The sequence below is a fragment of the Plectropomus leopardus genome, chromosome 16 (genome assembly GCF_026936395.1).
Source record: "Plectropomus leopardus strain MGB_pleo_1.0 chromosome 16, ASM2693639v1, whole genome shotgun sequence".
In the NCBI taxonomy this organism is placed as follows: domain Eukaryota; kingdom Metazoa; phylum Chordata; class Actinopteri; order Perciformes; family Serranidae; genus Plectropomus; species Plectropomus leopardus.
The window spans coordinates 25,184,575-25,211,914 of record NC_142191.1 but is presented as its reverse complement, the minus strand read 5'-3'; the positions used below and the strand labels follow the sequence as shown (position 1 = coordinate 25,211,914).

Genomic DNA, 27,340 nt, shown 5'->3' with positions numbered 1-27,340 from the left:
CCTTTTCTTTCCATGTGTGTTCCATTTTTGTAATATTAAAACAATCAACCGACCAGGCAACCGTTCAAACAACCATCAATCAAGCATATACTATAATAACAAGGACTTTCTTTGTTTACTCCTGTCAGCACATTGGTCATGTGATCGCAGCCTTTACGTTTAAATGGGTTGTACTTGCATTACTGATTACGAGGATTGTATACCAATTCTATTGCATTACTTTCAAAGGTAAACGTTTGAACAGTGAATATGAAAAGCCTGAAGCATTCAACCGAATCAATCAACCTCAATCCAAGCTAGCCTAAGTGAATTTCATTCAGTTAAACTTCACAAGAGCTTCTAATCATGCATTATTTTTTTTCTATTGTTATCTGGAGCTCTTTGAGCCAACGAACTAAACAGCTATGATGTCAAGAACCAAATCAGAGACAAGTACTTCATTTAAATGAATCAACCAACAATAAGCCATCAAAAGAAATCATCTTTACATAAACCAGTAACCAATCAAACAGACTTCATGGACCCCTTCAGTTTAAAACAACCAATAGACCAATTTTCCAATATTTTGCTCCCATCTCACAATTACAATGTGAAAACCAACCAAGCCGTCACCCAGCAGCTGTGTATCCAAACTCCTTATAGCTAAGGGATGTAAAAACATTCATTGACCGTCATATCAACATATATCGACCAATCAATTAAGTATCTAAATGACCCATAAATTCTGGGTAATACAAACAAGGAACTCAGTTTCAGTGCTGTATTTTTGTGCTTGACTGGCTGAAAAATGTGAGATAGATTTTTGTTAATTTTTGGAAGCACTGCACTAAAGGGAGAAGAAAAGGGGAAGGAAAATGCCCACTTTTTTATTTTTCTTCCACTGTTAAGCTGCTCATTATGGAACCAGAACCCCCACCCCCCAAACCCACACACACACACACACACACACACACACACACACACACACATACAGAGACCACAGAGGAATTTCCTAGTTACATATAAAACTGATAATGGGATGTGTCCCAGCGGGAGTGGAAAATCAGAGGTGACTTACGAGCCTCCACATACCAACCTCACACACGCACAATCGCCTCTTTCCTCAATCACACACACACACACACACACACACACACACACACACACACACACACACTCAAACTGCTTACTTTTACACCTATGGGAAGAGAACAAGAATGACGGAGAGACAGGAGAAAGTTTGGCAGGGAGAAAACAGTTAACTCCTCTAAGTTTTTCCATGTCTGCACAGCACTGGGCCTCTTTATCATTTGTCTTTTGTTTTGACGGTGAGGCAGCTGGGCCTTTCCTGGGAGGTGAGGAGTTTGTTTTTTTTGAACATGTAGCTGCAATGTGTAAGGCAGTTGGAGTTAAATTCAGAGATTATTGTAGAGGTGGCCGGAGATGCCATTGGCATGAAAAGGTAGAAGAAATGAGAATAAAGAGATAAAACAGATCCAAACTAAGAAAACTTTTAAAGAGGTGAAAACCCAAAAGAAAGAAGCAGAAATGGGATAGGAAAAAAAGAAAGAGAATAGTTAATTAGAAAAAGATAGGATGGTGATAAGAGAAACAGATAGATGAAAATAAATAAAATGAGAACCAAAAATGGGAAGACAAGTATAGCGAAAAAGGAAAGAAGAGGAGATGAATGGAGAGGTGAGGTGAGGACAAGGGCGGGAGGCAGGAGGAGTGACTATGAGAGAAAGAAGACAGGAATAGAAAGAAGATGTGGAAAACATACAAAGAAACAGGAGAGGAAGAAAGGAAAGAAAAGTGGAGAGAAAAAAGGTGCAACAGAGAATATTTTACTGCAATAAACAAAATCCATTCATACCCGTCTTTCTCTAGTCTACCTCCATCACTCCTTTTTCTCTCCATCTAACTCTTTCCTATCATTCATCCTTCCATCCCTCTTATCATCCCTTTTCCCCACCATCACTTTATCATCCCCATGTTTTATCCTCTATCACTTCTCTCTCTTTCATCTCTCCTCATCCCCCTTCATCACTCCTTCTCTCTCCATCCCTCCAACTCCTCCCATCACTCCCCACTGTGAGTCTGAAGCTCCATCGTTCCCTCTCTCCCTGATCTTCAACATCCCTCATCTCTACCTCCATCATTCAGTCATTCCATCAACACCCATCCATTCTGACATCCATCTGTATCCCTCCTCACTTGTATCTGTTTTCCCCCGTCTGCCTCCATCTGTCCATCCCTCTCTCTCCTATCATCCCTCCATCATGAAGCTCTGTTTGCCAGGCCAACCAGAGGCTATGATATGCTGCCACTACCTCCTGTCTGTGTGTGTGTGTGTGTGTGTGTGTGTGTGTGTGTGTGTGTGTGTGTGTGTGTGTGTGTGTGTGGTCCTGGCAGCGTTTGCAGCACAGAAGGTATAAGGGGCTTATACCTGCAGAGAGAGAGAGAGAGAGAGAGAGAGAGAGAGAGAGAGAGAGAGAGAGAGAGAGAGATGAATGTGGAGTGTGTCGTAAAACTGGACGTCAAGGTGATAGAGCCACCTGTCCTGCTTGAGCATGTGTGTTTGGGTGTGTGTTAAGGATACTAAGAGGAAGCAGGGTTTTGTTTGGTAACATGAGTTTTGTGGTTGAGTTACTACACACACACACACACACACACACACACACACACACACTCTCAAAAGAAGCACAAATATAGGTCAGACGCACAGTTGGACAGACAGATAGATGTCACAAAGAAAGAAAAAAATCAGATGTGCATATCTTTAAAAGTTAATTCCTGTGTATAAGAGCTTGGGTCTTATTTTTGTTGTTTTGTTAAACTTAACCATCAGTTTGGGTAACATTTTACTCACCAAACTAAGTTGCTAGTTAATCTGATAAATCGATTGATCAGACAGTTTGTAAATAAAACTCCAGGTTTGCTGAAGTTACTTGGTAATGATTATTTACCAAAAAACTGAAAAACACCAATAGTCGACCCAACAATATCTTCGCAAAATCGGTATTGAGGTATTTGGCCAAAAATATTGGACATTTGACTTTCGCCATATCGCCCAGCCCTGACTACAGTATTTTTATAACTGATACAATCATTCTTGTGGAAAAAATAATAATCTAGATCTCAACTGCATCTAACAATCATCATATCAGCAGATCTACCAAAAAAACAAGTAAGTGGACGAGTTAAAAGTTCTTTTATGTCAAACTGTCCTTTCATCCTTTGCCAAGGGCGTCCATTTTGTTAACAACTGTCAGCTAACTTGCATGCTAACTACCACGTCTCCAGTGTTTTATGCTTATTCAAAATAGTCAACACACCACTTCCTGTACACCGGAGGAGACATTTTCCTGAGAAACAGCTGCCAGGCAGACTTTACCAAGCAACAGCAGCACAACATGCAGAAAAATAAAAGCAGATAGTGTTCACTGTGATGGATTAGATGTCTCTGCAGGATCATTTTCATACTGTACGCAAATAAGCGGGAACATGCCTGCAAGCTGGGAAAGACAGCACAGAATTCAGTTCTTCGGAAATTTGTTAGCTTCATGAAACGATAATTGTTCTCCCGGTTTAATCACCATCAGGACATTGTTACATGTTAGTGCTAATGTAGTTGTTTCAGCAGACTGTTATTTGGGGCCTCTGCTGGCTCTTCATGATGCATGACAGCATCTTTCTGGGAAGCAGGATTCTCATCTCCAGAGTCACGTCTCACAAAAAACCAAATCCCATCGAAATGAACGGCGTTATCGCTGCTAAGGTGAAGCGATTGACTGTGGCCTCAGACACACATCGCCTACTCACCCGACTGCAGAGCACTGCACGGCGCATGCACGTTCGCACACACACACGTGCGCTGCAAACACACACGTGCACATACCAGGGCAGAAGCAGCACACTTCACTGTCTGAGAATTTGTGAATGGAAAAATGGTTTAACACACTTGGCGGACCAGCACGACTTCCTACGCTTCTTTCTAGGAGGACTGTGGGGACGGATTGTCTGTCTGTCTGTCCTTTTTTCTGTCTATTAGTCTTTCTGTCATTCTGTCTGTCTGCTTGTCTGTCAGACATGTATTTTTATATCTGCTTCATCACTCTTTTACTGTCTCAACATTTGCCTGTGTGTCTGGCTGTTTTTAGCAGTCTGTCTTTTTCCATGTGTCTGCCTGTCTTCCTGTCTGTTTTTTCTGTCTGTGTGTCCTTATATCTATTTGTTTACCTGTCTGTCTGTCTGTCTTTGTCTGTTTGTTTAACTGCCCGTCTGAATGCCAACTTGTCTGTCTGTCTGTTTTTGTTTGACTCTCTATCTGCCTGCATGTCTGTCTTCTTACTTCCAAATCTGTCTGCCTGACAGCCCATCTCATGTTGGTGTCTCTGTGTCACTTTATTTGTCCTTCCATCTACAGTATTGACTGAACTGTCTGTCAGTCTCTTTCTGGAAAAAACAGACAGACAGCTACATCTTTTCCACTGTGTCTTTCCCACTGTCTGTCACTAAACCCAGATTTGAACTATTGTGGCGTGTATTTAAAGATACAGACTCTATTTTGATAGCTTATATTTACCCTGCTTTCAAGCGGTGTCGGAATAATTGGAAAAAAAGAGCTCTAGAATTCATATGAATGCCAATCAAGATGGACCAGCAACTCAGAGAGTAAACACTTTGTTACATGAGCTGCAGAGTTGATGTCACATGTGCAGAAACATGGCGGCCGAAGGCAAATGTTTGCTTAATGCAGCGTCTAAAAGTAACTTTTTGACTCTGAGAGGACTGGTAGATGAAAATATCCACTGGCCATCCATATTTTTTTTTCTGCCCAAAATAATAAAATGCCTGACAGACAGTGGAGGAGCAGCAGCAGCGTGCCTGTAAATGACACCAAAACACAATAGGGACTTTAAGCATATTTTCTTCCTACATGACTATTTTGGTACAAACATTTCACTGCCGGTGTGGCAGATAGCCTTTAAGGATTTACTTGCCAAACGGAAAATCTACTGCATCTGGTGCTTGGTGGGTGTTGACTTCAGAACCCTGGTTGATGGTGTAAAACTTATATTAATATACATATTAATATACATATTGCACGTCAATTTTTGTGTAATTTGTTATATGGTATTAGGTTGTAATAGTTGGTTGCTCTCCACGTAGAGTGATTTTGACTAGCTAGAAAAGTTATTTATCAGCCTAAGTAACGTAAAGTAATAGTTAAGTAGTTTTGTACTGATGCAGCGACAAGTCTGAGACAAAATTACTTTGTTATAAAAAAGCTTCAGACTCTTGTGTTTTTAAACCCAACTGGCACAAGATGTCAAAATGATGTCAGAAAGATGTTGGACTCTTACGTCAGACAGATATTAAATTATGGTTATAATTTTTAAAAAAATCAAGTCTATGATATATTGAATATCTAATGACATTAAAATTTTGCGTTGTGTGAATAGAAAAATTAAGACATTTTAAAGATGGTGGGTTTTGTTGCAGATTACTATATGAAGATATCCTACATCAAAATGTCAATGGCATGAGATTTTTGGAAGACATTTGATTTTAATTACTTAACAACACAACTACACACAACCTAAATATCAACTTCAAAAGATGTTTTTGACCAGCTGGGAATGCCCTGAGTAGTAAAATACAACACACCATCTTTGCAGCATCCCTGTGTTTCCACATTGCAATTTTAAAGTTCATGAATGCACTAAAGTCGGACAAACGACTTCCCAGCTTAGGATATGCAACCATCCAAGAAGCATGTGAATAAAGCCTAATTATAAAGCATTTAAAGACAAAAATGACCTGGAACTTGATTGGGTACATTTCAAAATCAAATTCAAAGTTATACCATGCACACAGTTTACAGTGAGCTAAAACACCAGAGAGAAAATGAGGAGATGAGGTGAAATGAAAAATTATAAAAAGGGAAAGAAAGAAATGAGAAAAGGAAGAGGAGAGGAATGGGAGTGAGGAGAAGCAAAGTGCAAAAGTGGCCAAAGATAAAGACTTAAATTTAAGAAGGTATGAAGAGAGGGAGATAGATAAAAAAAAGTAAAAGTGGAGAACAACAAAAGCACAAAAAAGTACATCATAAAAACACATGGCATCAAGACAGAGAAGAGAGGGACAAAAAGATGACAAGGAATCGCTCTCAAGGTCACTGTAATCACACTTCTTTACTCTGACAGACAAATGGCTGTGTGTTTGTGTGTGTCCAGGCAGCAAGGGAGACATAAAACATAAATGCAAACACACACACACACACACACACACACACACACACACACACACACAATACACTGCTCAACCTGTTTTCTTGTAAATCACTGTTCTCAAGAGAAGACAAGCAACACCCTGTGTGTGTATGTGTGTCTGTTGCGGTGGCACCCCTCAGTTAATGGAGGGAACTGACACCACTGTGTGAGACAGTCAGCTGTCCAGTGTGTGTGTGTGTGTGTGTGTGTGTGTGTGTGTGTAAATTAACAACAGCACCCTGGGAGAGAGTAGAGGGTGCTGAGGGATGAGAGTTTCAGTAGATAGATATGTCACAGCTACCTTTGTCTCTCTCTCTCTATCTCTCGCTCTCTCTCTCACACACACACACACACACACACACACACACACACACACACACACACACACACACAAAACACACGCTGTCATTCACGGCTGCTGCATTGCCACGACAACGGCGGACGAGGACATCCCCCCTGCTTGGTTGCAACAGACACAAACACACAAACACACATACACACAGACACACAGGAAAGAACCCTTTACAAACTCGAAAAGGAAAGCATCACAAGGAAGAAAGAAAAGTTCAAGTATAGACAGATGTACAGATGTATGTATGTATGTACAGATAGATATATAGATATATATATAGATAGATAGATAGATAGATAGATAGATAGATAGATAGATAGATAGATAGACTGTAAACCAACCTGGCCGGCTCTCCCTCTCTATCACCGAAAGCATTCCTCTGTGTTCACACTCCCTCCTTCCATCGCCACGGTAACAGACACACCGACCGGCAGACCCTCTCACACACACTTTCTCCTCTCTCCCTCTGTTTAACACACACATTCACACACACACACACACACACACTCAAGTTTAAACTCCCATTATGTCCAGTTCGTCAGCAGCCATCCATTCATCCATCCGCTCTTCAGTCCGTCCGTCACTCTGTGTGTTTACATCTGAGTGTGCTCACTCGCTCACCAGTCAGGCATGTGTGTGAGTGTGTCTGTCGGAAGGTGTGTGTATGTGTAAGTGTGTGTGTGTGTGTGTGTGTGTGTGTATGTGTATGTGTGTGTGTATGTGTATGTGTGTGTAAAGCAGAGTGGGAGCCCTAGAGAAACACTCCTCTTGCCACAGGAGTAAAGCCCAGGCGTGACGCAGAGCCAGAAATAGATGGAAGGGCCACGGCTGGGGGGGAGTCGCCGGGCCAACACATACGGCTCTTTTTCAAGGACATGCATATACTGGATGTAAACATACTATATATGCACAACATGTATGAGAAAAAAACTTGTCTCCACATGCATTGTGACTTTAAACCTTTTATGGAGTGAAGTCTATGCATATACGTGTGCATGTGTGTAGTTTAGTGTTTATACAGTCTGTTTTATATTTAGTGTACAGTATATGTTTTAAACTGCTGTATTTTACCACACATATACATATAAAAATAAAATAATCTTAACATTTCTAATCAACCCAAAAGGGATTGGTTAATCATACAAAACAGTTGAGCTAATTTAATGGCAACGTAGTGGGATAATTATTCTAAAATTGGACTGCTACGAGTTTTAATACCCATATTGTTACATACTATATTCTTGACTGTAAGTAGACAGTCAAGACAAGACTAAGGGCAAAAAGACCCTGGAGCCAGCAGGAAGTGAGCCTTAGAGAGCAACACCAGAGTGATACAAGGTGTCTTTCACTGTCTGCAGAAAAGCATCTAACACCCAAGAACTTGTCCACTTACTTTTTGTCCCCTACTAGGGTCTATATATAAAGGGGCTGTTCATTCAACGTAAGTCGAAACACTCTCAAAATAAAGCTGAAATCAGCGCTTTAACTTCAATGTCACTGTTTCATTTCAGTGTTTCTATGTGTGGTGGTAGCTGACTCGTGTGTGTGTGTGCCTGTGCGAGCTTATGTCCCTCTGTAATCACTCTGTGCCCCCTCTCTAAATTCTGAGTTATTTGCAAGGCCTGTGAACTGGCAGAAGTCTTAATGAATATATTTTTTCCACTACAGCAGTTTGTGGAGTTTCAGTCGTGGGGTAGATAATTAATCAGTCAATCCAATCAGAGCTGATCAAATCAAATCGATGGATAGGGATCAATGGACGAAAAGCAAACTCTGAAACACACCGAAATAAACAGCTAAGTTGCACATGCATTTTGCCTGGTGCTCTATGTCTCTGCCCTAAGTACACTCTGCGCTGTGAGAGAGTGGTGTTTAAAGAACCAAATTATATATATAAATATATATATATATATATATATATATATATACATATACACATATACATACATATATACACACACACACGCACATATATATATATATATATACTGCACTGTATAAATACACTACATTAATTAATGTTACTAGAACACAGAAAAAACAAGAAGACAACAGTTTCCATGTTTACCAGATTGCAGTCTTCTTCTTCACTGCCGTTTTTTAGGCATTTGTGTTTCTTGACACATTACCACCACCTATGGATCAGTATAAAACTGTGTGTGTATGCACCAGCATCTCTCTCTGTTGTGTGTGTATTTAACTAACACTGGGGCCGGTCCTGTTGTGCATTGAGAATACTAAATATCAATGCATTTGATATGAATTTCATATGAATCATTTAATTATGCATGCACAGTGGGCCAAACTCAGGTCAGTACTGATATGTGCTTACTGTGTGTGTGTGTGTTTGTGTGTGTGTGTGTGTGTTTGTGTGTGTGTGTGTGTGCGTGTGTGTGTGTGTGTGTCACAATGCAGTATATTTGCAAACCTCAGCATTGCTCAGCCTGCGCCTGGTTTAACACTGATGTATATATTATGTATTATGTATAGCCACACACACAGATGTATGAATTATGCACATGTGCAGGCTGCTATCAATAAATAGTGACTCCATTGTTTAATGTCATCTGATACAAAACTGTTTTTACCTTTAAATTATTCTATATTATCACATATACTTTAATTAAGTGGCTAACAATCAATGGATTTGAAGTTGAGAACCATCATATGGACTCATACCTCTTCATACTTCAAGGCTGGATAGATGTCTGTTCTCTCCTAAGCATTACCATGGACATTTATAATTCAGTACTTTATCGTTGACTATAAGCTATTTCGTAAGTGTCCACACAGTCAGAGAGAGAGAGAGAGAGAGAGAGAAAGAGAGAGAGAAAGAGGGAGAGAGAGTAGCGACTGCTGGTTATGAAACAGCTGTTGAGTTGAGGGCTCTGTATGTATCTGAGCCGTGAGAGTGCAGCTTACATAAATACTTGATCATATCTGGATTGCTCTCAGTCTGAAAATATATAATCCCCCTTGTTAGGATCGCTCTCCACGAGGACAGAGCGAGAGGGAAGGGAAGGAGAGATCAAGGAAGAAGGAAAACATCAACTGTCAGAGTTAGTATGGATACGAACACATCATCGCTTTAACAAGATGTTGTCATTACTGTTAACATCCAGCAAACTACAGCTCCCATAAGGCTTCCACTCCCCTCTGGATCTAACGTTGTTATGTCATGAAGTGCTCAAGTCATGTTGGCAAAATGGGAATAACTGACAAATAATGTTTAAAGAACGCGGGAACAAACACACATTATTTCAATCACACCATAGAAATTAAAGCTAAATTACCTATTTTTACCATGTTGCATATCTATACTAGGTCCTTGACAAGTTATGAAAGATAATAAATGAATTCTGGAGACAATGTGGCTCATTTAAATTAAGCTGAATCAATCCCATTAGCTTCAATATTGGATTTTATTTTAAGTTTGTGACAAATATCTGATCAATAGCAGGAGCAGAGATTTATATCTCCTCCTTGAACATCCAACAGGATTATATGCCTGTTGTTTTCCTGCTGTGATTCTGGTGTTTATGGTCTGTAAAATATGATGTGAACTCAACATGAGACAAACAGAATATGTTGTTGAATGTCGACAAAATAGCCTGTGTCTTAACTTTTCTAAGCACTGAAATTTTACAGTCCTGCACAGCTGTAATTACTCTCTTAAAGCAGATTATGAACAGTAAACCTCAGCATCATCTTACAGCTTTTCACAAATACAAGTGACAGAAACTCTCAGTGAAGAACAGGAACTCAACCATCTCGCCAGGAGTGGCCTTGGATGTGCCTGCTCTCAACCAGCTCAGCTGTACAGGGACTCAGGTGCACATGCTCTATGGGCCCAAAAGAGCGTTTTTTCGCATTTGTGCCCAGTGAGCAATGTTTATAGGAATGGAACAGGAATTTAGTCCTATAAACAGAAGTAAAACTGGACCATCCACATTAAATGATTTACCTCTGGTGTCTAGGGACACCAAATAATAATCAATTTACCTGTTCAACCTTTAACGTCTAATTTTTCACTACTGAAAGATAATGTAACTAAAATGAGAGTTTATCACTTTAATGTTTGACTTAATTGCCAGAAAGTGCTACCATAAATTGTTACTGAGGTCCTTAAAGGTCACTGAGTTTATGCAAATTAGAATTATTTCAACATCTAGTTTTTGCTTTCTATTTCCTGCTCAACAGGTAGCAATACCTTCATTGTTTTTGTATCGGTTTCTGGTGTGCGTGGAGTAAACAGGGGAATAGGAACTCGGTCAGTAAAACAACAACCTTAACAACAAAAACAGCATCGCCCTCAGAATTAAGATCTCATCCGAGGAAAACGTCACCATCCTGACCGCACTGAAACACCGCTGCAATGAGCAACAAAACCAACAACTGATGGTTTCAGACTGCAAGCAAAACAATAACAGAGTAAAACGGGGGAGATGCAGGTGAGAGCGATGGATATGTAGTGTTCAGGTTAAGATGGAGGATGCAGAGCGTAACCTGATTTGGATCCCGCTATCAAACCGCTAAATGGAGGCCGTTTGTCTTTTGAAGCCCCACTCGCTCTCCTTCTTTGTTAATGGGGAATATTAATTTCCTGTATTCCATCTTTATTGCATTAATATTTGATGATTAAATATGGCTAGAAGCATCTCTTCCTCGTCCCCAGCCGCGCACTGTCTCCGTCTTTGTCTCTCTGCCGTTTTACTTTCTGTCTCCCAAAAAGTGTTTTATTTCTGTCTCCCTTTGTCTCGGCTCTTTCTTTGCGTATTTTACTATGTCACTCTCTCATCCTCTACCCTTGAAATGTCTTCCTTTTCTTTCTCTCTTCATTTCTTCTTTAACGTTTTTTTTTTGCCTTTTCTTTTCTTTTCCTATACTGCAATATTTTTCCTCTTTAAATGCTTCTCTGTCAGTGTTTTCTCTCCTCCTCTCCCTTTTGTCCTCCTGCCCAAAGCCTTGGTAAGTCTGGTGGTTGCGTGACGAGATCTCGAGCCTTGGTTTCAGTCTTTCCTATGAGTGATGTGACATGATGTCCTCAACACAGGACAGTTATTTATGCATCTTTTACATTGAACAACCATTTGTCGGTGGATTTAGCCAATAAGAACTTTCTGCTAGCAAGAGCCAGTGAGGCTAAATTTGTGTAGAATTCTGTTTTTGGCATTCCATTTCCAATTAATCAATCAATTAATCACAAACATTATCGATAATACATTATTTTGTCCCCTCTTAGGTCCTATATACACATGATGTCAAGTGTCATTTATCCACATGAATTCCTGCAGCATTATGAGAAACTAGCAAGTGGTATGAACTACAGTCCGACATCCACCATGCCAACAGTTGTCTAGTCTGCACATGCCCTCTCTCTTACACCCACTGCTCTTGAATTTAACATACCAAACAAAAGTAAGAGTCTTACTAATTGTAAAGTAGCATTTCATTGGTTAACTGACAAGCTCACACAAGCACTCACACACACATTAATGTACACACATACAGTATACCTGCATGCAAAAAACTGAGAGCGCCTGCATGCAACTGCCCACATGTGGACTTTAAACACAGACACAAGTATAAGCACACACAAACACAGCATACCAACACTTAAAACGCATGGCTGCACACAACTGTGAGCCTGCGAGCTTGCCTATAAAATAATGCGCGTGTGCACACACACACACACACACGACTCTATAGACAACCAGTAGCTTTGGAAGTGGAGCAGAGAAAATGTGAGGGCTGTTCTTTCCACAGCAGAATTTCCCTGCAGCAAAACACCATGGGAAACACGGCATGGTAATAAAACAAGGTGTTTTTCTATGCAATACCCACGGGACCCTGGCAAAACTTTGAGATGGGGAGATGTCTCTTTTTATAATGCATATGAGTCTGTCCTGCCTGTCAACTTGACTGCTGGCTATTCTCTATTGAGAAATAAGCAATTTATCCCTTTGAAACTCAAGAAAATCAACTTAATGTTTTTCAAAAAACATGGGAAGAGGGCAATGAGTAACTTAATATTTAATGACCCAAAAATAGCAACAAATAAATTAAAACTAACCTAAAAATCAGAAAAAAAGGAAAGTAAAACCAAATACAAACAAGGACATGACCAAGAAAAAATTGCTAAGGTTGAAAAAAAACAACATATATACACATATATATATATATATATATATATATATATATATATATATATATATATATATATACACATATATATATATATATCTTCTGTAACATATTACAAATATATAATTCTAATAATAATAATTATAGTTGCTGTTCGATTTTTTTTATTTTTGCTCATTGCCTTCCAATGTTTTTTAAGGGAATTACACCTTTTGGCTCAGGTTTTAAAGGTTTAAATACTTGAATGCATCTCAAGAAAAAAACTGATGTCCATCCAGGTTTCAAGGGATTAATAATAATATGACGAATTTCATGTTGCATTCCTCAAAGTTTGGACCAATATTGTGCTATAAATTGCAGGTATATTTCATGAGTTAACTCTTATGGATTGCCTATCTCCCAAGTATGTCACTCTGTTTCTCTGCTCCTCTGCTTTGGTGTTTTCATTTTTTAAAACATTGTGTCGATAAAGTTCATTGAATTTAATTGAGAGAGAGAGGAGGAGAGAGGGACCACTTTAGCCTGTAAGCCACAGGGGGACCCAGTACAGTGTTATGCAACCAAGCCATGCCAACAAACACACTATACTAACACACACACACACACACACACACACACACACACACACACACACACACACACACACACACAAAGCCCAGCTGTCCCTAATTCCAAACTATCTCCGTCTATTTGTCTATCTCTGCTTCCCTGTCTTTCTCTCTCTTCCTCTCTCCTCCACTATCTCTGACTTTATCTTTGTCTGTCATGCTGTCAAACTCTCTACACTATGTGGCCAACAGTATGTGTGACACCCCTGTCTGTTTTTCATACTTTCAGCACCATATTAGACAACAGTGTGCTTCCCACTTTGTGTCAACAGATTGGGGAAGGTCCTTAATGCCCCCTACACAAAGAAATGCTTATCCAAATTTGGTGTGGAAGAGCCTGACTGGTCTGCACGAAGCCATGACCTAAATGTGATCCGACACCTTTTAGGATGAACTGCAATGCCGACTGTGAGCCAGACTTGATCACCAGCATCAGTGTTGAATGGAAGTGAATCCCTGCGGTCAGGTTTGGGCATCCAGATACTTTTGTCCATGTCTCTCATTCTCTTACCTTTCCTCTCTCTCTCATCACTTCACACCCTCTCTTACTCTCTCTCACCATGTCACTCTGCACGGTTTCATGTTGCCCCTGGCACCTGCCGCCCCCTGGGGGTGGTACAATGTGCGCACACACACTTGCACAGAGACACACAGTGGACTCGGCTTACTCGAAAAAGCAGTGTGCATTATTAGAAGTCTTGCGGTGTGTGTGGGGGGCTTCCCACTCATGAAAAGGGTGATACACACACACACACACACACACACACACCAAGAAGCCTTCCCAGAACATGAAGACTGAGAACAAACCCTTGACCCTCATTAAAGAGACTGCTGCCTGCCTCTCCAACACACACACACACACACACACACACACACACACACACGCGCGCGCGCGCGCACACACACACAGAGCAGCGGCCAGCAACACAGGTACAGCTGACGTCAGCTCTTAAAGGTTACCATAAACTCTCAGTGGAAAACGCAGCAGATCCAAAAACCCGATTACAAAAAATCCCCACAGTGTTTACCCCAAACTTCTGTTCATTAAAGTTAACGAGCCAAACCTCAAAAACACAAAGGTTATCCTCGCCTGTTATTACATAACATCAAACTCAAATCATGCCACATATTGTTGTTCCTGTATCAGGAAAGTAACACCTGTGACATGGTGCCATAACAGATCCCAAAGGTAAACAAACAGAGAAGAAATACGGAGAGGAGAGAGGGGAAGGTGAAATTTCTTGCTTGTTTTGACACTCAATATTTTAAAGTTTTGCGCGTCAGACTGTTGTAAGATCTGTTTGTGTTCTTTGTGTTCTTACTTTCCGTCTTTTCAGCCATGTGTCTGTTTGTGTCTGTCTATTTGTCTCTCTGTGTGTCGTCCAGCCCAGGCTTGCCCCGCCAAGCTAAAATTATTCGGAGGCTGTCCCTTAGGACGCTCCAGCTATGTGTCCCTTTCACAGAAGCACACTTTGGTCCCAGAGACATCAGGGGTATCCAGTTTAGTGTTACACGCAAACTATGCCAGCACAAACACACACTCACACACACACACACACACACACACACGCACACACACACACGCATATGAGGTCTATGATAAATAGCAGTGTGTCAGGGTTAGAGGGGCAGAGCTGTCAGTCACAGCTGACTGAGACGAACTAACCTAAATCTGTCGGTCACTTTGGAGGAATTTGCTGTCATGATATTGTTAGACACTATCACAGGCAATAGAACGTCACATTAAAGAGAAAATGAACATGTTTTGAATTCTCTGACTTTGTCTTTGTTAATTCAGAGATCAAACTGGACATACAGGACTGCATTTTGTCGAGGAACTCTTGCTCTCTGTTCCCCTGAGCTGACAGGAAGAGAAGCTGCCAGGCTGGCTCTGTGTGTGCTTGTGTCAGTCAGTCAGCCAGCGGTTCGTTAACTAATTAGTGAGCTCGTTTATCTCATTAGTCTCTGATTGATCTGCCAGCTGATGGACTGGCAACTGAGCGCCCTGTGTGTGTCTGTCGTACGTCAGACGGAGCGGGCTAATCGATATTAACAACACAGGGAAGAGTTTAACTGTTACGCAACCTCATTATCTGGCAGCGACTGCACCGGGTGGAGGGGGTGGAAGGGCTGGCAGGGGGGAAGGATTCCAACGTTACACCAATGTCACCAGAAGGGCAGCCTCCTGTTAGCGACAGGAAATTAGCGCAGATAGCGCGACTAGCTGGCTGTTTGATGGTATCTGATGGTCAGGTCAGGACATGGCTGGATGCACACGACTGTCAACTGTGTCAACATGTCACACACACACACACACAGACACACACAGTCACACACACAGTCACACACAGCAACAACATAGTGTGTTTTTGTATACATTTTGCTTCAATGGGATGAGTAAAGGCATATAGAAGGATAGACAGAGGTTTTCCTAAATGTGAGACTTTTGTTTGTTTGTTTTTTCTGTTGTATGTCTTTGTGAGTTTAATCTTTTTCATTTTGGACTTAACAAGCAACATGAAAACATCACATCAAACAATCAATCAGTTTAAGGAATAGTTGAGCATGAAATGTAGCAAATAAAACACTACTTTATCTGCCAAATCTTACCTTAATAAAGGGAATCTACTCTTTTCCTTATGATTTAAATACATCTACATCATATATGGACATCCTACTAAAGTGACTTGAGTTGTCATACCAATTGTTGTGGGATTCTTCTCACATCTTTTTTTCTTTTTCATTGTTAGAAGTTTAGATGTCTTTTGGAGGCTCATTTTTTTTCCATTTCAGCTGCTTCTGTTTGCCAGAATCCAACCTCACTGTGACTTACTTCCCCTCGCAGGAAATTAAAGAAGGAAAAAACAAACAAATAAAAGAGTGCTAGTAAGCTGACGAATCACCCTCTGCTTCCCGACAAAAAAAACATAACAGGTTGTTTACCACCAGAACGAGGATTTGGGATCCAACCATCCGGAAAACTTGAAGAATGCCGGGAATGCTTCATTAAGAAAAGTGTGGGAATGCTTTTTTATTTTGGCCTTATTTTTCCGAGAGGGGAATTCCATACAATCCCACCTGGGAGCTGCCCAGTATAACCACAGCTTTGTACAGCTGAGAGCTAACAGCACTATGGGGCAGACTGGGAATAAACCCGTGACCTCTAAGTGCCAAGCCGGCTTCTATGAGCTGTTAACTGCCACTGCTGCTCCTTTTTGGAAAGCAGAACATAGACCCAAATAAAGTGGCTATGTTTAGACCAGTTCATTCACTTAAAATACTAAATCCAAATGGATGGACGGACAACCCCAAAACATAATACCTGTGGCCATGGCTATGCCCAGCGAGTAAACATAAAAAAGTTTTGAAGTTTGACATAATTTCTACATCATAAATGTGGGGCTTGAGAATGAAATGGACCTGGTAAATGGTAAATTAACCTGCAACTGTATAGCGCTGTTCTTGTCATTTAACCATTCAGAGCGCTTTCACACTATGAGTCACATTCACTCATTCATACACACATTTTTACACTGATGGCTGAGGCTACTATTCTTAAGCCATTCATACACTCACACACTCTGATGTAACAGCCATCAGAGGCAATTTGGGGGTTCAATGCCTTGCCCAAAGATACTTCAACATGCTGACTGGAGGAGCCGGTCATCAACCTGCCAACCCTCTGATTAGAGGATGACCCACTCTTCTTATTGAGCCAGAGCCGTCCCATCATACAATAACCATATTTACATACATTGCATACATACATATACAGATATATTACATACAGACTAAAGTCACTAATAAATGATCATGCATCACAAGCAAATAAATAAAGAAATTGTACTATGTCAACATACAGTATGTACCCTTTGTGACTTGTTCATGTGTACTCTTAGATGTGATATTGCCCATATGACTTGAAGGCAGCATAAAACAAACAACTTTTTGTTGATGGAAAAAAAAAAGAACATGAAAAGAGGTGAAATGAGCATTTCTTACACATCATGTTCTGTTTATTCGTCACAGAGAGTACTACTCAGCCCATGGAAGAAAGTTCCATAATGGCTATGGAGGGAGATTTCCAAAGTTCGAAAAAATGTTATGGTAGATGTAGCATCCAGAGTTTTAGGGGCTCGACCAAAAGTCAGGGCGTTTCAGGCTCTACTAATTTATATTACACAATTCCTTTTAAGTCCACCAACTTTATAGAAGTGAAATACTAAACTGCTGCAGTGCTCCTTTAAAGAGGTTCATCTGAAAAGTGATGTCTGCAACACAAAACTAGCATGCCATATGCTGCGGACTACTACCTTTAAAATAAATGCAGCTGCAGCTCTGCAAATCAGCATAAAGTTGAACCCTGAGTGTGCAGACACCTGAGTGTGCAGGTGAGATGCACAGATGAGGTGAATCCAGGTAAAAGCCATTAACTTTCATTGATTCCTGTTATTAAGTTTTTATTGATGGAGGAGGAGGAAATGGAGATAAAAGAGAAGCAGACGTTTTAAAAAATACTGAAATGTTAGAAGACATTTCAGTATTTTGTTGATCCAGTACACACACAAACTTGCACACACACACACACACATGCACGCGCGTGCATACACACACACACACACTCTCTTCTAGTTCTGACTGCCCGTTCACCTTTAGCATTCCCTGTGACGCAACAGCTCAGGGAGGGCAAGGAGAGGCCAAACTATAAAAATCTGGCTTTCCTCCTCTACGCACACGCACACGCACACACACACACACACACACACACACACACACACACACACACACACACACACACACACACACACACACACACCTCACAGCTTTCTGCATTGCCACTGCGCCATTCAGCATCAAATATGCATCAAATTATATAAGAGAGGCTCTTATGTAACAGACTCTATCCCCTTCCATACCCCAGTGTGTGTGTGTGTGTGTGTGTGTGTGTGTGTGTGTGTGTGTGTTTTCATGCTGAGGTCTATGGCTAATGAAGCCATCTTTGCAGGGGCAAAACACTGAAACAGAGGGAGAGAAGGAGGAGGAGAGAAGAGCTAAATATAACTCTTCTGGCCCTGAGCAGCATCTGAGAAACAGGAGGAGAGGAGAGGACATACGGAGAGAAAAAAGGAGGATGAAAGTGCAGAGAAGGGAAGAAGAAAGACAAAAAGATGGAGAAGCATCCTTTCCTGAGAGGCCAAATACAATTAACTGTTAAAGTTACAGATTTGTGTTAACAGACAACTTTTTTTCAAACTTCTATTTTTATCAGGGCAGAAAAAGTTGACATTCAGTTGTACAGATCCACCTAGCAGCTTTCCTGTAACACCAAATTCTACGGTTCCTGATCCTGAATTTCAAACCAGCATCCCTTCAAATATTAAACCTGAATCTCTTAATTTGAAGCTTCTGCCCACAGTTCAGCAAACTCTCCTAAATCTTCAATGATCAGTTTCACTAACGTGCACATTATGTATGTAAAAGCGCCAGACAACACACTAAACCACTGGTCAGTGACCACTGGAGCTCTGGCAGTAATAGACAATCCCGTAAATCCAGTGAGAACGCAAACTGTCGCGTGTTCTTGTACCAAAATAAACATGAACGACAACAAGCAGGCCAAAAAAAAGTCGGGAAAACAGCTCTGAGTTTAGTGGGATCCTGGGTGGAGAGGCGTGTATGAATTACTGTAGCCTTCAGAAAGAATGTGAGGTAAGTTAATCTTTTTTCTACATTTTCCAGAATTACTTTAACCTTTTCCTATGTAGAGGCAAAAAGTGATGGGAGACTCTCAAAGGAGCGCCATGAACCTGCAAGGTAAGGGTGCTAAAGACATCAGACTCAGTAGAATACATTTTGAAAGCCATGGAAATTTTCAAGATTCTCCCTGATACTGACAGAAGAACTGCAACAATTACTCGATTAGATGATGGAATGATCAATAATCTTTGCAGTCTTTTTCATGAAGAAATGTTCAACAATTGCTTTTCCAGCTTCTTAAATGTGAAAATTTGCTGCTTTTCTTTGTCATGAATGATAGTAAATGAAGAGTCTTTGGGTTTTGAGCTGTAGGTTGAACAAAAGACGCAATCTGAAGATTTATCTTAGAGATCTGGAAAATTGTGATGAGATTATTTGTTAATCTGCAGATTAATTGTTAGTTGCACTCCTACTCGACAGTCAAGCAAGTTTTTTTTTGAGTTAAATCATTTAACATGGCGTCATGGTGGTGCAGCGGTTGCCTCACAGCAAGAGAATGCTGGTTCAAACGGTCCGTCAGGGCCCTTCTGTGTGCAGTTTGCATGTTCTCCTTGTGTTAGTGTACTCCAACAGCCCAAAGAAATGCAGGTTCAGCCTGTTATCATTCCAAAGTTGTCAAATACCGTCACTTTGTCAATGCTTTAGGCACAACATCCTGACACCAAAGGCCACCTTTAATGTCCATGTGATATGCTGCTGGGTGGTGACAGCTGAGAATGCGACCGGACAGAACTGGTCACAGCGCAATTATATGCAAGTGGACGGCACCTGCCGTGTCCACATAATACAAGGATGGGCAGCGTCACTTGGAAACGTGGCCGGAAGGAACCTGTTGCGTGTGCATGATAGCTGGAGGATGGCATCAAGTTGGAATGCTGCCAGTAAGGACGTAATATTCGAAGTGCAAGGGTGCCTATAGGGCATCTTGCCATTTGCCTCCTTCCCCTAATCCTAACCATCCATGCCAACATGTCTGTTTGTTGACGTCATGCTGGTTGTTGCCATGTGCTTATGTTGCCTAAACATAACCACGTGCAGCGTCATTGCAGTATGTGCTTGTGTTGACAACAACAGCAGATGCAGAAGGATACCTAGTGTGTAACATATAGACGACGATGCACACTGCAAAACGGCAGTATGTGACGACATGGGATGAGAACGTGTCGGCAGGTTAGGTTAACTGAGCAATCTAAATTGGCCGTATGTGTAAAGGTGACGGTAAACGGTTGTCTGTCTCGATGTGTCAGCCCTGTGATAGGCTGGTGGTCTGTCCAGGGTGTACCCAGCCTCTCGCCCAATATCAGCTGAGGACTGGCTGACTGTGATTAGGATAAGCTGTTACAGATAAGGGAAATGGAAATCAGCTAAAATACTGTAGGAGAAACATACATCACATGCATTGCATTCTGCTTTATTTATCTATTCCAGTAGAGAGAAAATGTTCTCTGAGTTTCCCCCGCCATTATGGATTCCTCCCTGTACGATTGCTGAGAGCAAAATGGCAGCTTGTGAAGGAAGCCTTGGCTCTACGATTCTGAACTCCTGCTGGAAACATCTGGACATGATGTCACATCCTCTGTGTTTGAGAGTAATCCACACCACCAGCGCTTAGTGAGGGCTTTCCGGAGCATTTTAGTTGTCCGTCACTCGTCGTGGGACCAGTTGCCTTTGATTTCTACAAATCAATCAATCCACACAACCGTGAAACAACTTGACCCCCTCTGTTTTTAGTATACGCCAAATCTTTTTTTTTCCAACACAGAAGCGCGGGCAGCCACTCTAATCACAGATGTCCAAATTTTAAATGTTGTGAAGTGGTGAACTAGCCTCCAGTTTCACTATGAGCTTTATTGTTTTGCTACGGGCATATAAAACTTAAGAGGGCAGAGAAATAAAACTAATAGATAAAAAATAATGTCTATTTTTTTCCCTGCTCTCATGTACTCTACTTAAAAACTTTTTTGTTTATTGCTTTTGGTGACGTCTCTGACATTAGTAAGAAGCATCCATCCCAAAGTTAACGTCCCAGGTGGAAAAGCTTCATCTCAGGTCAGATCAGATCATCAGGCTCAAGAACACTTCACTTTAACATACACACACACGCTGCCTAAAAAAGCAGCACCCCACGGACAGAAACATAACACATATAGCATAGCAATCAGCCACCACACAGCAGCCTCTCTGCCCGGCGCTGGAATCCACAGCTCTGACATTTCTGCCCACCACAAACCCAACGGGAAACCTTTAACAGCCTGAGGTCGGACTGAGAGAGAGATGGAGATAAATTACAGTGTTTGGTTTGGTGAGGAGGGTGCAAACCAACTGCGACTGGGTTCATGTACAGCACGCATGCCTCTGTGTGTGGAATATGTGTGTGCATTTACAGTACATATGCACACATGCACGTCTATATGTTGTTTGGGCTTCATTTTGACGTGTGTTTATATGCAGTACTCGTTTCTACACATCTGTTCATATATACCTAAAAAAAGGGCATGCACTGTATATCCAACTCTGTATATCTGCAAACTCTGTAACTCTACAAACCATCGGTGTCAACAGGCTAACAATTTAAGCAGCAAAATAAAGACACCAAGCTGTCAAAAGCTGCTGATTTCTGACTTGAAAATACAAAAAAGTTGTGAAACTGTAAAATGCCTGCATGCTGAACAGTAAGAGACAAGACATCCAGCTGTGGAGAAACAGACAGGAGGCCTGAATGTATTTATTTAAGAGAGGACAGATGTTAGAAGGAAAATGTTCTTCTCTGTAGTGTTGTAATACCTCAATATAGCAACACTATTGCATACATGTACAATTTAACCAGTAAATTGTATTGTATATTAAAACTAGACTCCTGGCTCTGTTTCGGGCTTTAGAAAGTCTACGCCATCATAGGAAACTTTGGCCAATCACAGGTCATTTCATTAGCTGATCTACACATAAAGATCTACGTGCACATCAATGTGGTCACAGCCTGATTCAATGGCACAAACTCATGCAGAGAAAGTTGTGATTCCAGCTTTTGTAACAAAAAACTAATACTTAAAATAATCTCTGAAACTGATTGTCTTGAAAAGGAAAGGTAAATATAACTATTAATCTTAATCTATGTTTATTTTATATCTAATTGTTCAGTTTACTTCAAATTTAGCTGCATTTACCTTCTTTTGAGGAGTTGTTGCAAATGAAAAATGACAAGTGATATGACCTTGTTTCTTCTAAGTCTGACCTAACTTGATCATGACAAAGAGGATTTAGCCAGTGATGAAGTGTGGAGATCTGCGACTTCTGCTTTGTTAAGAATATACAAATGTGATTGACTGGTTAGCAACCAGCAAACAAAAGATATACAGCACAATAAACTTTGTTTAGTTGCTAAAACTTGTCATTTTTAAGTTGCAAACTAAAAACTAAAAAAAGAAATAAATAAAGTTTAAGTAAACTTAACAATTAGATATAAAGTCAACATAATTTATGACTTATATTTACTTCCATTTTTCAAGGCAATCAGTTTCTTATATCTTTTAAAGTAAAATTCAATTTTACAGTGTGCCTATACTGCAAAGCAACCCATGAAAAGAAACAAAGTGATCAAAAAGTTGGTAAAAAGTTACAGTTGGAAAGGGGGTCTGACAATAAACAAAATAAAACCTGCGCTAATATTGGCAAAGTGTTTCAGATGTGGAAATGCTGCTAATAGTTTTTGCTTTCTAACTGGAGCCATAAGCTCATGGCTACAGCTTCAAAGTCATCTTTTAAGTACCTAACGTTAGCTACAACTTTGAATCACATTATGTCCTTCGCCAGAAGGACAGCAAGCAGCAGCTCCAGAGATGGAGCCCAGTAAGCGGTCGCAAGAACCAAAGTCCTGCCAGTGCAAACCCCGGCTCTGGGGGACCGGACAGCCTCGACTGTAACAGCAGCAACTTTCCGTTGTTGCTGTTAACACCCAGTGTTACCACTGGCCAACAGCCCACTGTGACAGACGACGCTGGGGGGGTCCATCTCTGGAGCTGCTGCCCCTCTCCTCAGGAGGAGGCGTAGTCTGGTGGCTAGCGAGCTAATTCTTGTCTCATTTGTCGTATGATAAAAAGAGAAAGAGAGAGAGGCAAGGACGAACTGAGCGAAAGAGCTGTATGCAACTGTACAATGAATAAGGATTAAGTAAATCAATGTTAAGGACGCACTAGATTACTGTGAAGCACATGCATATGCCAGTGGTGGTTTTATGGGAGGGGCTTTGGACAGATAGGAGCGAGCTGCAGGTGATTTTCAGATCACCCCAACTCTAAATATTTTTCGGTTTTGGACTGTTGGCGGAGAAAGAAAACTCTGGGAACTCATAATGCATGTTTTTTACGATCTCCTGTCATTTTATAGATGCAACATACAGTACTGTGCAAAAATCTTCAGCCACCATAGATTTTTTGTTTTAGAAAAGTTGTAATGAGGACATAATATATAAATGTATTGCTTAGTCTCTGTATGAAGATACAAAGACTACAGAGAACATGTACAATGTTTTAAAACAGCAGAAAACGTCAAAACAAAATGGCTTCTTCTGACTGAAGTCAGTATTTAGTGTGAAACATAGAATCATACAACCATAACAAAAGGTAGCTCAAACAATCAATATTGAGCTTTGGACATGTCCTGAATGCTACCTGGTGTAAACACACCAGAGGATTAGTATTGTAAATCTCACATTGCCTGCCTCAGAGAGTTCAAGACATGCTAAGTGGAAATGGAGGTCACAGTAAATATTTGCAACTTAAGCCCGATGAGGTTGTTTTACTCTGAAATATTTGCATTTTTTATACTGTATACTGGTTGTATTTTGGTAAAGAGACTACTGAGAAATAAATACGTATGGTCATTATAACCTTGCTAAAGTTCAAAGTGGCATAAGACTTTTGCACAGTACTGTGAATCAGCTATTACTGACATAAAAGACAAACTAATTAATAATGAAAATAGTCCTTAATTACAGCCCATTTATAAGCTCCACCAAACTAAAATAAATCCTGACTTCAAATGTTATGTTATAGGTGTGCTTCTTCAACTTTATGGTCATTTTTGAGGCTGTAGTTTTTTGCTGGTGTTTTTGCTATATACTGGAGGTTTTTCTTATAGTTATAGTTATATAGCTTATAGTCTCACTGACACACTGTAGGTGGATAAAATATCAGAAAAAGCTTTTTTTTTAAAGCTTTAAAATCATCACCTGAATTCCATTAAAAAATGTATTTTTGACAAATTCTAAAGTGTAACTCTTAACTCCTATATCATACATATCATATAAAACCTGCAAATTCCTCTACCTCAAACTTTCATCTTACCTGCAGCATGCGCAGGATCATGAGTCACAGCTGTCAGTTTACTAAACCTTGTTATATTCCAAAGCCCTGTGGTTGAACTCGTGAGTCTCCACTCATCCTTAAGTTTTATGTAGACGGACGTCAAAAGGAGGTTAATAATGATCCAAAGGCCAATTCCATGCAACTTTAACATGCCTTAATACCTTTTAAGGTCCTAAAAGCAGATAAGACACCTTTCTTCCTGTCAGTATTTTACAAATCGTGATACATTTTTGGGATATTCTGAAATTAAATACCTTAAAATGACTCATAACTCTAACACTCCCCTGTAATGTGCTTTACTTTCATGCCAACAATCACGATTTTGGAAGGAACTTCTCCGTATTTAAATTTTTTTGAAACAAGACTTATCTGAATATATTTGCATAGATATTTCTGGCCCTCAGCTGAACGTTTTATATCCAGTGGGAATTAGATAGATGGAGGACAGAGCAAAAAATTTACTGATGACACTGAGGCATTCTAACAAGAGATCACACACACACAGACACACACACAGACACACACACAGACACACACACAGACACACACAGACACACACACAGACACACACACAGACACACAGATGGCTGACAGCTGCGTCTGATCCTCCTATGTAGTTTAAGTTAACAGAGAGGTCTAATATCACTGAGTTGTCAGCCAAATCCTGTCACCGACACCGTTAGTGTGTGTTTGTGTGTCACAGCACGGAAACACACATCAGGTACAGATCCTTTCAAAACAAACAGTGAAAATATCTAAGTGTCTTTTAATTCCTCAGTTAAAAGACTGAAGCTGAAGAGGGAGACAGAGAGGGAGAGGGAGAGAGAGAGATCGTACCGCTGACAGCCGAGAGAGGAAAAGGAGGATCTGTTTTGAATTTTTTGGGTTTCTTTTAGCACATCGAGATGAAAGAAGATGAGGAGAGGGAGGAAGACGAAAGGGTGGAAGAGGAGGACAGGAGAAGAGAAGAGATGAGATTAAAAGAGAGAGGAGGGGTGCAGGAAAGAAGTGAGGGGAACTGATGAACCAAAGAAAAGGAGAGGAAACAACAGGAGAAGAGGAGAAAAGAAGAAAGAAGGAGAAGCAGTTAAAACAAGAGAGATGAGATTTGGGAGGGAAGAAGGGAGGGCAAAAGTTGGGAAAAGAATAAAGGGGGAGAAAGGGAGGAGTAAAAGGAAGAAGGAGAGGCAAAACAAAAGCTTGCAAGAGAGAAAGGATGGGAAGACACATTTGGAGGATGGATGAAAGGAGAGAAAAAGAGGGAGATGAAAAGAGGAGGAGAGGAAGAGGGACAAGAAAGGAGACGAGAGAGCAGGAGTGGAGAAAGGGAAATGGAGCAGGATATAAGATGAGAAAAGTGAGGAGGACAGAGAGAAACGGGAAAAGAGAAGGATGAAAGCAAAATAAGAGGAAAGCTTGAAGAGGAGTTAAAATTAAAAAGACGAGAGAAGAAAAGAGGAGAGGAGAGGGAGGAAGGGGAGCAGAGAGGAAGTAAAGAAAGGCGTAAATGAGAGGAGAGGAAATGGAGTGAGAGGAAGAAAAAGAGGAGTCAAGAAGACAAAAAACGAGGAAAAAGAGGAGATAAGATCAATAGAGGAGGGGATAGGTTAAAAAAGAGAGAGAGGGATGAAAAAGGGAGTAGGATATATAAAAAGAAGGAGGAGGGAAGAGCTTAGACAAGGAGGGAAGAGGAAGGATAAATAAAAAGACAGGACAGGAGAGGAAAGGAGGATAGACAAAAGGAAAGCTTACAAGAAGGGGGAGGGGAGGACAAATTAGGAGGCTGGATGGGAGGAGGAAAGGAAAAAAGAAGAGAAAAGATGACAAAGAGGAGAAGAGGACACAGAGAGGAAGTAAGAATGAGAGGAGACGAGTAGAGAAGGAAGAAAAGAAAAGGAAGAGGGCAAGACAAGCAAAAGAAGAAAGGAAACAGCAAAAAAAAAAGAGGAGTAGAGGAGGACACGGACAGAAAGGAAAGAGGAGAACATCAGAGAGGAGACAAACTGGGAAGATACGAGTTGAGACAGGATTGGAACAGAGGAGAGGAGATGAGAGCAGAGAAGGGAGGAGAGGAGAGGGGGATGAAAGGGAGGGGAGGACTGAATCCAGAGACAGATAGACAGAGCTTTGAAGAGGACGAGGGAGGAGAGAGGGGGATCAGAGTGATGAAGGATGAAACAGGAGGCGAAGGGATGGAGGGATGGAAAGGCAGATGAAAGGAGTGAGGGAGTGAGAGATGGAGAGTAAGAGGGGAAAAGTTTAAGTTTGACAGCAGTTAAAAAAGAGGAGAGGAAGAGAAGAATTCCACTCATTTTGGGGAAATTTCACATTTCTGGCTTGATATTTTATCACAGTGACATATTTTAGTTATTTTATTGGTAAAAAAATATATTTCAACATAATCCACACGCAAACTTCACTCATGTCACATCTGTCACAACAAGCAGAATCACACTTCTCAAATGTTAGACTGAAAAATACAAGTTTGACACGAAACGTCTTCATTTGGACGTGTGTGTGACAGAGGATGGATTTCAAAAGATGGACAGACAAAAGCACAATCCAGTGTGAGTTTGTGGGAAAACCGGAGAGCTCTGAGTTACGTTGGCGGTAATCGACTGTGACAGTTTTGCATGAAAAACATTTTCGCTAAAAGTTTAGACACAAAGACAATCCAGTTACACACCGACCAACTTGCAATGTATCGTACAATTAAAAGCAGTATGTGTAAACCAGGAGAGGCAGCGAGCGTTAGCCTGTAACTGTAAATTAATATTGATTTCTTGGATATACATATACATATATATGTGTCAAACTGTGACCATGTCTAAATAAATCTCTCAAACCAGTCCTGAGGGA

General features: G+C 40.7%; 1 protein-coding gene across 5 annotated transcripts in view; it reads right to left on the bottom strand.

Annotated features, from left to right (window-relative positions):
• The window catches only part of hivep2a (HIVEP zinc finger 2a), a 119,323-nt gene that overhangs the window by 71,346 nt on the left and 20,637 nt on the right, over positions 1-27,340 (bottom strand). For 2 of the 5 annotated variants that reach the window (XM_088089058.1, XM_042503672.2), the window contains exon 1: positions 6,951-7,484. The exons of the other annotated variants lie outside the window; for them this stretch is intronic. The gene's annotated coding sequence lies outside the window, so the exon portion shown is untranslated. Of the gene's footprint in view, positions 1-6,950; positions 7,485-27,340 lie in introns of those variants that run through there. 5 annotated transcript variants of the gene reach the window in all.